This window comes from Nothoprocta perdicaria, unplaced genomic scaffold (assembly GCF_003342845.1).
Source record: "Nothoprocta perdicaria isolate Ctin4 unplaced genomic scaffold, notPer1 scaffold_133, whole genome shotgun sequence".
Lineage (NCBI taxonomy): Eukaryota > Metazoa > Chordata > Aves > Tinamiformes > Tinamidae > Nothoprocta > Nothoprocta perdicaria.
The window spans coordinates 1,033,563-1,047,399 of NW_020454461.1; the positions used below are offsets into that span (position 1 = coordinate 1,033,563).

The window sequence follows — 13,837 nt, forward strand, 5'->3', positions numbered from 1 at the left end:
CCATTATAAATCCTAAACATTTTTGTAATGCCTTAGATGTTTAGGCTGTATTTAAATTTTGAGAATCAGATGTTCCATCAGTACTTTCAATATTACAGTTTCCCATGCAGTAAGCTTGCTATAATTACTATTTCTGCCACAACTCTCATTAATAACTGAAATGTGTCTCTTTTCTCCCTGTACCATTCATACAATAATTAAATGTTGATATTATTAGTCTTGTTCTTAGAGGCATAGTATTTTTAGATAATGCTATAGAACAATAGGAGGCCACTAGTTAAATACACACAATTTTGCAAGGCTGGATCAATTAAAGCTTTAAGAATTGCAGGGTACTTAAAAGCCTTKTATTCTATATATGTCTAAGAATTCATCAGTTCAGAATAATATAGAAATGATTTAATTCCTGATTTTCTACCACATGTGTATGACAATAGGCTAGCAAGATTCATCATCATTTACTAAACTACATTCTTCCGTTTGTTTTATGGGGAAAATATCAATGAATATGTGAACAAAACATAATTTAAGAAAAAATGTTTTAGGTTTTTAAAGAATGTGATTGCATGTGATCAGACTTTGCAGCTCAAATGAAAACATTTCTGATATTATTTTGCTTTGATACTACCTACCTTCTTCTTTTATGGAACTTATACTATGCTTAGCATAACATAACATACACCTGTATGGTCAGATCAAAAAAAAGTGCCTCAGTGGAAAAAAAAAAAAAAAAAAACTTTAATTATAGAGCATGTATTTAATTCCCCAGTAAGTTGACAATAACAGGCAATAACACATTTTAGAGGATGAATATAAGAAACACACTATAAAGCAGAATAAGTACCTACAGCTCATTAATAATTTAGCCTGAAAATTCTTCGTTTTCAAACATTCAGTAACAATAAGTAATGTTTCTTAGCTCTCTTACTCCTCTGTCTTTATAGATGCCTCAAGTTAAAATCTGGTTGAATTCAGACATTTCTAAAGCCTTAGAATTATGTCAGACTAAAATGAAAAAAGAAGTGGTTCTTCCTTTTTCCCCACTAAAAGATGATCGAACACAATCCACAAGTGAAGATGCAAACACTTAATGACAACTTCTAATCCAGAAGTGATATGACAGGCATATTTTAAAGCAATTTCTCGAACTCCTCCAAGTACACACAGCAGAACACAGCAGGCTACCCATGTACTTACCTTGGAGTAAGACATTATAATTCCTCTCTGTCTGTTTTGTATTTCTCTCTCTCCAGTAAATACAGCAGCAAGAGAAACTCCACATGTGATGATGGACTTGCTTCACTTTTGAGCTCCAGCCAGAATGCCATGGACCTACAGCATCTGGAAACAGAAAGAGATTAACATGAAAATCTTGGCACTAACCCAAGGAGAACAGTGAAACAGTCAATGAAACAAGCGATGCTTTGCCACAGCACCATAACCAGGTGAGTTAGATGAGCAAGCACTCATTTGGTGCCAATTAGATAGGAATAATTGTTGAAAATTAATGAAAACCTATCACTTTGATCCAGGACCTAGACTGTTCAGATAACATGAAATATAGGCTCGCGTAGTGAAAGAAATCTGATCAAAGTCATTTTAAATGTTCACAGAAGTAGAAATAAATACAGCAACAGATAGTAAGTTTTAAGTTCATGTTTCATAAACAAAATTCAGGGTGTATTATCACTGGTGCAATTCCATACCTAGACAGAGTGCAGTGTGTTTTCAAATAAGCAAACTTTAAAAATTGCATAATACTGTTAGAATTAGCAAACAGATAAGAAAATGGCCACATTTGCAATACAGGTCTTTTCATTCCCAAATAAAAGTTTGTTTCTATGCAGCACAGAAACACTCTGTTCCCTATTCAAACTACCATTTCAAAATACACTTAAGCTGAAGAGCACTGACGTGGTGAAAATCCACAGCTGGGCTACTGAGAGACAAAACATAGAAAATATTGAAGAAAAACATTCTGCACTTTTGAAAGCAGACTGAAAGGAAGCTGATGCATCCCTTTGTGCAGCATTTTTAAAAGACTAGTGTGTTATTTTGAATTCACGTTCTACTAGAAAACATACACATACAATTGTGTATTCCTATCGCTTAATCTGAATCTTTCAAGATTTCTCATTTCTCTTAACAGCAACAAGGTAATTTAAAACGGCTTAGGTRAACATGCATTTAAAACTTTTTCATAAATTAAGCCATTGCAATTTGTGCATTAATAAGGAAATGTCACAATTTTCTTAATTGAAATGCTCTATYGTGCACTAGAAAGTACAATATTGTAGGTCATCAACAATTCTTGTTCCTTTGTATAGTCATATACAAAAAAAAATTGCTAAAATCTGATAAATTGCTGAAAATGTGCAGCACTGTCAGCTCCAACTGAAGCTACCAGTTACTGAGGAAAAAGGACAGCACAAAATTCTGCCTGAAACAAACCAAACTAGGCCAATGATTTAATGGAACTGTAACACTGTAATGTTAGATATTAAATATAATTAATAGAAAGAAAAGAGAAAAAAAATCACAACAAAAGTACTGTAGGACCCAATCTTGAAGAACTGAGGAGTATGAAAAACAGGAGAAGATGAATGAGCCTTGCAGCCTGCCAAACCACCGCGAGCACAACGTGCGGGTCGCAGCGCGCTTCCCGAGGCGGCGGGCAGCGACCGCTCCGCATCTGCAATTACTGTCATCACATTTATTCTGCTTTTCTTTCCCTTCCCGTATTTAAAGTTTGCAAGATCTAACTGATTATTTTATCTCACGCGAACCACCCTTGCTCTGGCAACAGCGCTTGAATTTTTAAAGAGGCTTGCTCTCCTTCCTCTCTCATTCCCCCTGAATTTTCCAAACCCCGATCTTAAGATAGCGCAAGTTCCATGGATTAAACAGTTCTCTAGGAGCCACCTAATAAAACACTATTAATTGTAATAGATTTTTGTTTCTTCTTCCARTGATATTTCCATGGCAACATTTTCACATCCTATTGTGGAGGGTGTTCCTCATCCACGGAGCGGGTTAACCACAGGGCAGGAAGGGCAGGCTCTTGGTCAGCCTTTATTTTCTCTGGTCCTTCAGCAAAGGTTAGTTGAGGTCAGCAGAAGCCAAAGGGTAATTACTTTTCCTCAACAGGGTTCAAGTCACCCAGATTGCTATTGAGACAACTGTGTGGGCGACCTTCAGTTTCTTTATGTTCAATCTTCTTTCCTTTTAGCAGAGCAAATGTTAATAAGGATGGTGGATATGGTGGAAGGCCAAGGATCTATACATTACCTGTATTTGCAGAAAGATAGTTTTTCATTTTGCTACCGTTCATGTAATTTTTAACAAAAAAAAGCAATTCACTGAGTCCAAACTATGGAAGGTTGCATAGTGCTAAAACATAAAAGCTATCAATAGCCACAAAAGTACCTGTTCTGTGATTTTTCCTTTCAATTAATTTTAATAATTATTCCAGTTGGAGGAGGGCTAACCGCTACTGCTAGCTAGGCTTGAGGTCAAACTCTGTGGAAGATGTACTGTGGATGAACCTTTCCCCTGAACAGAGAAAGCCCCAAAGAAGTATCATCCTCACTCACTCACTCACTTAAAAGCCCTTCTTAGTCTCATTAGTAAAATTATCAGCATTCTTGTTTCTTTTTACAATACATCTTTTTTTAATGTAAAAATGACAACAGTAAAAATCAGTAATACAAAACAAGAAATAAAAAGGGGGGATTATCTCTCTCAGCATTAATTTTGGCCCCATATCGTCTGGCTTTCCTTTCAAGCTCAATATTCACATATTCACAACCTAAATAAATAAATAAACAATGCAAGGATCATGCAGTGATCACTAAAATATCCATTATAAATCAGTAAAGTGCAACTCAGCTTCTTGAGTGATGCATTACTTTGTAAACTCAGCAAACGGTATAAATAATCACAATGCTGATAAACAATAAATTGAAGATTTGGTAATCCATTATTTCAAATGGGGATAAATGGAAGAATAATGCATCATTTATATTTGACTATACTGTACAGTATGTAAATTATTGAGTACTTGCTATACTACTTCCACATTGAAGAGGTAGCAGACAAATAGCTGACCATGAAACAGAATTACCCGGCTTCAGCCTCGTAGGACTGTTCGGCCATCTGTGTGACACAGGGCACCTGGGCCGGATACCAAAGCCAGTCACAAACTTCCTTCTCTCCAGCTTTACCAAGAGCAGCTCTTGCTTAGGCCAGAAGTTACACCCGCCCAGGTACAGCAACTGCTGCCTTCAAAGGGGCTAGTATCTGCTCCCAAATAAAAATACGTTAAACACGGGTTCACAGTGTATCATTAAATTAAGGATAACAGTATTACACGGATTATTCCTCAAGAAAAAGCTTCAAGTTGGGGAATTTAAAAGTTCAATTAAATTAAATTAAAATTTAAAGACATATGTAAGTTACACATATAACATATGTAAAATATATGTATAAGAACTCCAAACGGATTAAGTGATGAAACCTTTAGGTAAAGGCACTCAATGCTACATCCATTCTAAAATGACATTATAGAACAACTATATAGTATGTTCCTAAGTCTGTAATCTTACATTCGATTAAATTTGTCGGAAGGGAGCATTTGTCACCTTCTGATCATGACACTAGGAACAGTGTCGGCCGGGGATGGCCGAAAGCAGAGGCTTCACTAGCACCAGTTTTCTGTGTGTGCCCTGTCCCGTTCTGTGCCACCCCTGCTCCCACCAGCAGACAGGCTGGGACAGGGCACGTCATCTTCTTCTGTGAGAAGGGCAGGAATTGCCAACTTTTGCTGTGTGTCCCTTAAGGTCACCAGGACTCCTCCCTTCCCCACCAAAAAGATGCCATTTCTGTCTCCTATTACATATCCGTATGTTCTGAAGGACCCMATTTTCAGTTTCTCTCAGGCAACTTGAGGCAACTGTTCCCTCTGTGTTGCACCCTTCTGGAAGTAAGGCAATGGTCAGCATCTCAAGGCTAACATGTGGTATGAAACAACCTCTCAGAATGATTTCTCCTGAGGGAAATCTTCCTAAACATCTCGAGTTTTAACTCAATTTGATTTTAACACTTCTCTGTAGAACAATTTCTAAAATCAACTAGTTGATATTTACAAAGAGCGTCTTACTTTAAGTATAGTAGAATAACCTTTGGGAAAATGAAAAAGTAAGCTTTAAATTGTTCTTTAAACAAGTTTATATTACCCCACAATACCCAATCTTCACCTTAACTTCCCATCCAATAGTTAGATTAGCAAATATTTATAATTTGCCTTGGGATTGACTTCTGCAACTATCACCAGCCTATGCCTAGATCAAAGCTCATTTGCCACGGACTGTCCTGGGGCAGGAGGAGAATGACTGGGGCTTGTCCCAGCATTTATGTGATCTGCAGCGTGCAGAAGTCTAGGACACCCACCCAATGCACAGAGAACCACAAGATACACTGCTCATCTATCATTCCCACTTCATTCCTTCAAGCTCCACGCCATATACAACATGAGACCTAAGTGTCACAGCCCTGATAACTCTCTCCTACAACATGTAATGAAGACAGACACCAGTGTCGGTCTAATAAGCTATCCTGACCACTTAACTCCTTATGCCAGAAAGGCAGCTCATCAAGTGGACTGTGCTACCTGTGTGCTTGTAGCAACCAGGGAAAGTGCATAGAGGGTGGYAGCCTACCCTTACATGGCATTTATCTGGTCACCCATGAAGCGGCTGAGCAGGAAGGTCCCTTCTTCCACAATATAATCCTCAACATCTTGATTTTCTGTCAGGTTTTAAATCCTGCCTAATTAGAAGATTCACTACTCCTTATGATACCTGATTTTCTAATTAGTCTTCACAGCAGTCTAAATGAATTGTGATATATCATTTGRTATGTTAAATGAAAACATCCACTGCTGTTCTCACCTCCACAGGCACGTGGAGGTGAGGATGATTCCTCACCCCATTCCACACTGCAGATCATTCCAACTGCAGCACCTCTGGAGCAGCTCATGGGGGACACACCATGAGGTCAGACGTGTGCTTAYACACAGACTGCATGTCCACAGTGGACAGCAGCAGAGAGCCTGTGCCCCCCAAAAGAAGCCCGTACTCTATCCAACATACCTGCAGCAAATGTAACCCACAGGCCCCCGAGAGAAGCCCCTGGAGCCCTCTGCATTGCAGCTCGCTTGCTGCTCCCACTGCTGAGAGCCACTACATCAGCAATATTGCTGTGGGAGCATTTTGCTCAAATCAGTAAGCTTAGACAAGATGTAACAACCAACTAAATTCAGAGAGTATCTGAAGCATTTCCCTGAATCTGAGGATCCCAAGGCAGTTCACATTACCAAGATTCACAGCATTAAATCAATCTCACCTCTGAATGCAGTATTTTTTGCCTAGAGGTATCTACATTTCTGCAAACAAATGGCATTTCTGCATGCAAAACAAGTAGCTTTATCCAAATATCACATATTCAAAACATACCTTTAATGTGCAATTATATATTCAAAAACTTGCTTAAGGATCTCTAAATAGCTACTGGTCATTTGTGAAAATCTATGGCAGTTACCTCTGTAGTGCAGCAAGTTTGTCCCCTACACATCTTTTGWCAAATCACTGATTTAGGAAAGCAAGGTAGGAAGATTCAAAAGCACTACTGTTTCTCAGCGAAAATACATTTACAAAAGCATAAAAGGACTTTTAATCTCTTTGCTTTTCACTATTTATTTCATGAGTGAGGATCTTTTTTCTGATCCTTGTTCTCTCCCACGGAAACGGGGGCTTCAGAAAACTAGTTAGAATCTTCTTCCCACAGATCTTACAAAGTTCTCATCCCTTCAGAGTACAGAAGTGCAGAAACATTCTGCAGGGCTGAAAATGCCTTTTCTGGTGTCCACCAGACCCTGCATACTACAGGACAGATTTTCAAACCATTCCTCTAAGTGAAGAACCAAATGATTACCTCTCATGGTTAGCAACTGCTTTAGCAAAAGCTCCTCCTGATTTCTTTGTTTTATGGTGAGTTAGTGCCCAGGCAGAGGATGAAGGGTTAATGTCAGAGCACATCTTCTGATACCCTGATTGACTTTCCTCTCCTTTGTTTTCTAACTTCTTTTGAATAGGCAGGAATTTTCTGCCTGAACAAACTTTCAACAGAAAACAGAGCTGGGGCAAATAGAAAAAAAATGAGCAAAATAAAAACTGACTGGGCTGAAAATATAAAAAGGAGCTTTGGTTAAAAAATGAAAAATTTCTAGCAGAAGCATTCATTGTGAAAATAAATTAATTAAAAAGGTAAATCTTAAGCATCTTATAGCAATATTATTTAAAGATATCAACATTTTGACAGTGTGATTCATGTGGCAAATTTAGCTTTGGATGAACTTAATATTCAGAACGAAAAATGCATRAACTCAACTGTTAGAAAAGCTCTTTTAAAAATGCAATTTAAATACAAAATCATTATATTTCATAACCCTATTCATGTCTCAACTTTCCTCTAGGTTGAAATCTGATTCTAGAAGTTCTCAACAATACAAAAAAGCTTCTAATTTTGATCATTCTATTTTTATCATCCATAGCATTCTCCTAGTACTACTAGTAGGATAAAATATATTCTTATAAAAAAACAAGACTAGTGCATTTCAGTTATGGTTATCTATTGATTCAGTTACACTTGAATTGATCTCAAATTGTTTCAAGCAACTGCTCTGCACCCAAAACACCACATGAACCACAGAAACCAGATCAATAGATTTCAAGTGAAATAATTGTTTTCCTTTGTAAGACCCCATTACTTCTTGAATGAAGAACTGTTTGATTGACCTCCAGGAAAGCAGCAGATGTGAATAAGCCAAGCACCTCGGGCCTTATCATTTAAAGTGGGGCCTTGAAAATTACAGGAAAGTACCSTGAACATGTGCCGGGTTCGCTCGGGGAAATGCACAGCTGGCCAAGCCACAGCACTCCATTTTACTTTGATAAAACGAGAGCAGCAGTATAAACACGGCACAAAGAGACTTCTATAATTAGTCACTCATGAACACACATAGAAATATTTTACTAGTTCAGAAAACAATCCAAGGATTCTTCAGCGACTGGTTTTGTTTTCCCAGTATCAGTATTACTAAGTTCATTTTCCAGCTTGGTGAAGTTTCACATAGCTCTGCCACCAAATTCACTTCTTCACACTTGCTTACTGCATAATTTCAGTACTTGGTGCAGCAGTCATTCCCATTTTCAGATCCACAAGGTAGAAGGCATAATCTAGTTCAGTAGCTAAGAAAACCAGGGTAACCCTATTAATTCTACTGGCAGGATGGAGATTTATACCAGGAAAGCAACTTACTGGGATGCGTAAGATGGCATAGGGAGAGGTTAGGTCTACCACAGTAAAACAGGATCTTCTCCAGGCTGACTATGGGTTGATACAAGGGCTGTGCTGTTGTCAGCTTAAGACACACATAGCCCTGGGAGAGGAGATGCTTATAGCAACCCCAGGCTGCAAAATCTGCAGGACTACGTGGGAAATTCTCACTGTTCTGTCTCTACTTCTCCTACCACCGATGTGCTCAGTGCTCCTCCCTCAAGCCCTGGCATCCCTGGGTGAAAGCCCTGCATCTTCCTTCCCTACCTGAAACYGGGCCTTTTGCACAGAGAAGACTCCAGAAGGCCACCACCTCCAATGGACAGCGGGGTCAGACACTTATTGGTAGTTATTCCAAGAAAACATTGCCATAAGCACCAAACCTGGCAGTCCTGTCCCACCAGTCTCACTCAAAAGCCCTTTCCAGCTACAGCAAAACTACTGCTGAGATGAKGCACACAGAAGGCACCAATACTAAACAATGACAACAACAACAAAAAAAATCCCTATCTACTTATGAAATATAGTTCTATGGAAGAATTCTGTTCTTAGGATATTTTATACCCTCCACTGATTGATGCTCCTCCATCCACAAGACATCCTCCTCCACTCCACCACCCCCTCCAGAAAAAAGCAGTGGGAAAGCAGAGCAGAGTGGCATTATTTTTGCGATGGTAGGACAAGAGTCACTCTCCTGAATACCAGCGCTCCTGGAATTGGAAATCTTTACTCTCTGCTAATTATACTACAAATAAACAAAACACTCCCATTATACCTCACAATGTTCTTGTCGGGAAGCCCAGCTTAGCTCTTTGCAGATCTTAGACCCGATCTTAGGGTTTGTGTCTTTTATGAGTGCAATTAACTGCAAACACCTTGTCATAAACATTTTAAAAGGTCAAAGAGATTGCAACAATTTTGCTAAAGAGATAAATGGTCAAATAAAACATTGAATTGTTAATTCCCAGGTGACAGAAAGCTGCATGAGGCAGATCAATAAGAAGACCTGGAGGAAGAATTCTGGGATAAAGGGCGGGTCAACCTTGAAGTGTTAATAACTTGCTCCTATTATTTTACTCCGGCACATCATGTGTTCTAGCAGGTAACCGAGCACTTAACAGCAAATTAATGTCCACCGAGTCACGGAGTGGAACTGGGCACCAGAGATGATTAAAACAAACACCTCTGAACGGATTTAGCTCCATTAATCAGCAAAAAGAGTGAGTTTATAAAAGACAGGTAAGAGCTCAATCTTACTCCTATTTCTAATCCTATTCATCACTGCAGGATGAATGCAAAGCCTTTGTCTCTCGCTCTTTCTCCCCAGACTTTGTCCTTTCATGCTTGTTCTTAATACCTTGAGTTTTATTAAATAGTAACTTCTGAAAGCATGTACTTTATTTAGGTTGAAAGTATAGTAAGAAATCAGTACATCGAGTAAAAAGAGTACGCTGCAGCAGATATTCAGGTGCTCTGTGCTGTTAAAGCTGTTCTTACAAACCTAGGATAATTGGTATTAGCTTAAGGTCCACCCTACAGAATAAATTAGAAAAATGGGGAAGGGAGGCAGGACAGAGGAGGCAGCGCTGCTGCCAGGTCTGCGCCACGCGAGGAGAAAGGAGAGTCTTTCATGCTCTTTCTTAGGAAGATAACGTGGTCACCAGGATGTTTAGCATTTCTGCCTGTGTTCAAACCATATTTTATAACTGCAGCTGCTTAATAGATGACTCTTTCTTTTACTATAAAAATCATGTCTCTCTGTTTCTTACTGGACAGTCAACAAAATTTTAGTTTGGAATTAAAAATATATACTTAATATTCAAGACTGACTAAATGTGGATAGAAGGATCACCAGTTAAAATAATGAATATGAAACAAGGCTCATATACGTATTTAGCAGATACTGCCTATTTTCTCTTATCCACCCCATTCAATATAATAGTTGGACTATAATAAAATTTATACAAAAMAACCTTTTCTGAAAACTGTACTCATCCAGTTTCACTACTACTTTTAGGAGAGATGACTGACTTTTTAAAAATTCTTAAGAAATCTTTTCCACCTTATTCATAAAATTCCAACAAGGTGCAGACAAATTCCAAGTACACCACTCAAAAGTGTCTACTGAATGACTAGGGTTCAGAAAGTGACTTAACAGTGAGGTAGAATGGATTCTTAYTTTCTGTCTGTCTTTGGAGAAATATTACAGAGAACTTCAGGCAGCTAGAAGATGACCTGACAAACATTCTTCTCAAAAACAGTTCTATTTTGTAGATTCTTCCGGAAAGATATAACATATATATAAAAATATATATGTGATGAAATTTGTCTCAACAATATTAAGGAGCTTTTGGAGTACGAATACACTTTTTCCAAAGCAGACTGAGCAACTCATGAAATGCAAACTGTGAAAAAAAGATGTGAAAGTCTATCAGAGATCAATAATTCCTGACATGTATCGAAAAAATATCTACCAGTATCTATTGGAAGGCAGGAACTCAAACTATTCTAAGGCTTCATATAGTGACATAAAATATAGACAGCAATGCCTATATTGGTCCCACTAGATACTTGAAGCTAAATGAGCATTTGAAAGGTCAGTAATTTTACTGGCATAAATTGCATGCCAGTCATTTGCATAAGACTGAAAGTCAAATACCAGTTTTAATTCTACCGGTCATATGTAAATTTAATCACCCCACACCTCTAACAGTAACCTTATGTCGTCTGGCATGAAAAACACACAGAAATGCTATATATAACATCGTATATGTACTGTAGAGCAAACATCTATTTTGCAGGTTTTATTAAGTACCATTAAAACATTTTATAATCTGTCAACAAATTTTTAGAGGTTTGGTTAGCTCCTTATTAAAGGCTTTTACAATTGAAGATTCTAGAGAACCTCAGAAGCATTTGTTGGGATTTATGCAAACTGCAATCTAAAAGCTTTTCTTTAATTGCTTTTCATATTTAAGTAAAAATCGACTTTCTCAGGACCCAGATTAACTTTGAGGAGTGATTTTAGCTTYAAAAAGAAAAAGATCCATTACTTTACTTTTTGCAGAAAAAAGGTTTTAACTTTGTGTCTTCTAAAAACATCACCCAGTGTATTCGGCATGAGGCCTCAAGGCTCTTTCAATCAGTGACAGTTTTGCCATTGAAATTAACGGCTATGGGATCACAACTAGATGRGTCTTTAAATATTAAATACTTAAGGCAAAAGAAGAGAATCCAAAGAGACTTGCACAATTCTAATAGAAAAGTAGTAAATAATAATTATTATCCATAAATGGGTCTAATCCAACATGGAAAAGGTGATCTGGCAACAATCGATGCAGGAATTGTTAGTAACAGTGTGTTTAAAATAATAATCCAATCTAGAAATACACTACAAAATTACGTAATAAAAACATGATGATAAAATTAAACAAAGTTAAAGGTAAAAAATGCCCTGGGGTGTATTTCTTCCTTTGTCCATTTTCTTTACTCCACTACTATACTATTTCAAAATGCTGAAGTTTACTTTTATTGAAACAGGCAAAAAAAAAATTAAAGTTTACAGTCTTGGGTGTCTTACTGCTCTGTATCTGCATGTTGCATAAGCTGCAAATGTCCCGATTTTGTGACACACTCTATTTTTTTAATCATAGATACTTTTTGGTACTTAGGAAACTGCAGTTTTCTTTAATCCATCAACACATAAAAATAGCTGAATTAACTTCATGATCATGAGTAGCTGAGAGAAGAAAGGAGGGAATGGATATTATTACTTAAATCCAAGCATRGCTCAGAGTTTTCAGTAATTTCCAAAACTACTGACTGCTTAAAAAGTGAAGAGGTGAAAAAAAATGTTTTAGCTTATACAGTAATGCAAAATAAGACCACTGCCCACATTAGATGTAGCACAGCACAAAAATAGTACCGTCATGGTTTACTGGTTGTAAGCTGCCATGATGCACTGGTTTTCTCTATCCATCCTCTCCCACGTCATCTGTTCTTTTAAAGGTAAAAGATGGCTGCAAAACGATCCTTGGGCACCCACCAGGATCTGTGCTGCAAACTGCACCTCTTTTCAAGCAAAAACATGACACATGCACTGACTAACGTGTGGACCTTCTGTCCGCAAACCCTGGAATATAAGAGGATTCAAAACTCACAGGGTTTCTAGGGTTAATGGAACACAGGAGCTTTCCAGTAAAATCCACCTCCAGAGAAGCTCTACAGCCCCTTGTGCTTCGCTGTCTTCTGCATCCCAGGGTAGGAGGAGCATAAAGTCCAGAATTATCTGGGCTCTTCTGTTTCTCTCACTGTGAGGGCACCCATGTTATGGTCCATAGATTTCTGCTTAGCATAAAAATTGTGCACTGCCAGCCTACAAAGAAAGTAATTGCTTTATGTTGCCTTAAATGGCAAGGCAATTTAACCACAGGATATTGTTGAAGAAAGAGTCTACCAGGATAATTTTCTGACATAAAAGACATGGTTTTTTTCTACCCCATAACCATGCTAGTACCTCTGCAAAGAAGTAGCGTTGTGATGMTGCTCTTTGCTTTATTTTGCCAGGAATTCATAGCTTTCAAATAATCTACATTTTCATTTGAAATCACGTATCACAATTCTGTAAAGACTGCCAGGCTGACTCTGTATTAAACCAAAACCAACCATGTTAAACCCTTCATTTGAGCTAGTAAGTTTCTAAGATGTTGAGGAACAACAGCAGAACAGCAATTTTGTTCAAATAAGAAGCAGCAGAGCACACAATTTAAAAAAAAAAAAAAATCACACCTAATAACCAGTATTTAGTTAGTTTTGACATAATTTTAGAGGTAACAGTACTTGCATCACCTGAGATACAGCTTGGAATAAATATATTCTGYTTTGCACRTCATCCTTTCACTAACACAAGCCAMTATTCTGAATAAGGATTTTAAATCAGTCTCTTTGGTCTGACACACAGGACTTCATACAAAGCTTCTGGTAATCCTGACGGAACTCAAATGTTAGTTTATTAAGGTAAATGCCACCTATGAATCAGTCATAAAATGCTAAATAAATATAAAATGTTCTCAGAGAAACTTCTAAATCATTTTCAACGATTTAAAATATATTCTTTAAAGTTGAATAATGTGATAACTCGCTTATTGTATTAGTTTACCTAGAAAAGCTCTTTTTTCCCACAAAAGCAACCTAGCATGCTGAGGAGTAATTAATTCTCATGTAGTTTCACTAATTGTATCAAAAGAATGTGATTTGACCTCATAACTGTGGTCATTTTAAGAAGAGAGAGACGACCGCTGTGCCAGTGCACATCTTAGGCGCTCCCGGCTTTTCTTGCTCCATTAAAAAGCTTCTGTACCTCCCTTGGGACCCCACTGGCAGCAGACACAAACAGCACAAACCAGCAGGAATATGCAAAGAACAGGTGCTCCGGCTTACTGCA

At 37.8% G+C, this 13,837-nt stretch overlaps 1 long non-coding RNA gene across 1 annotated transcript in view; it reads right to left on the reverse strand.

Moving 5' to 3' along the window:
* Positions 1-1,214: 1,214 nt before the first annotated feature.
* LOC112942792 overlaps positions 1,215-13,837 on the reverse strand; it is a 46,423-nt gene continuing 33,800 nt past the window's right edge. The window contains exon 3 of the long non-coding RNA XR_003248456.1: positions 1,215-1,341. This is a non-coding gene — a long non-coding RNA (uncharacterized LOC112942792). The remainder of the gene's footprint in view (positions 1,342-13,837) is intronic.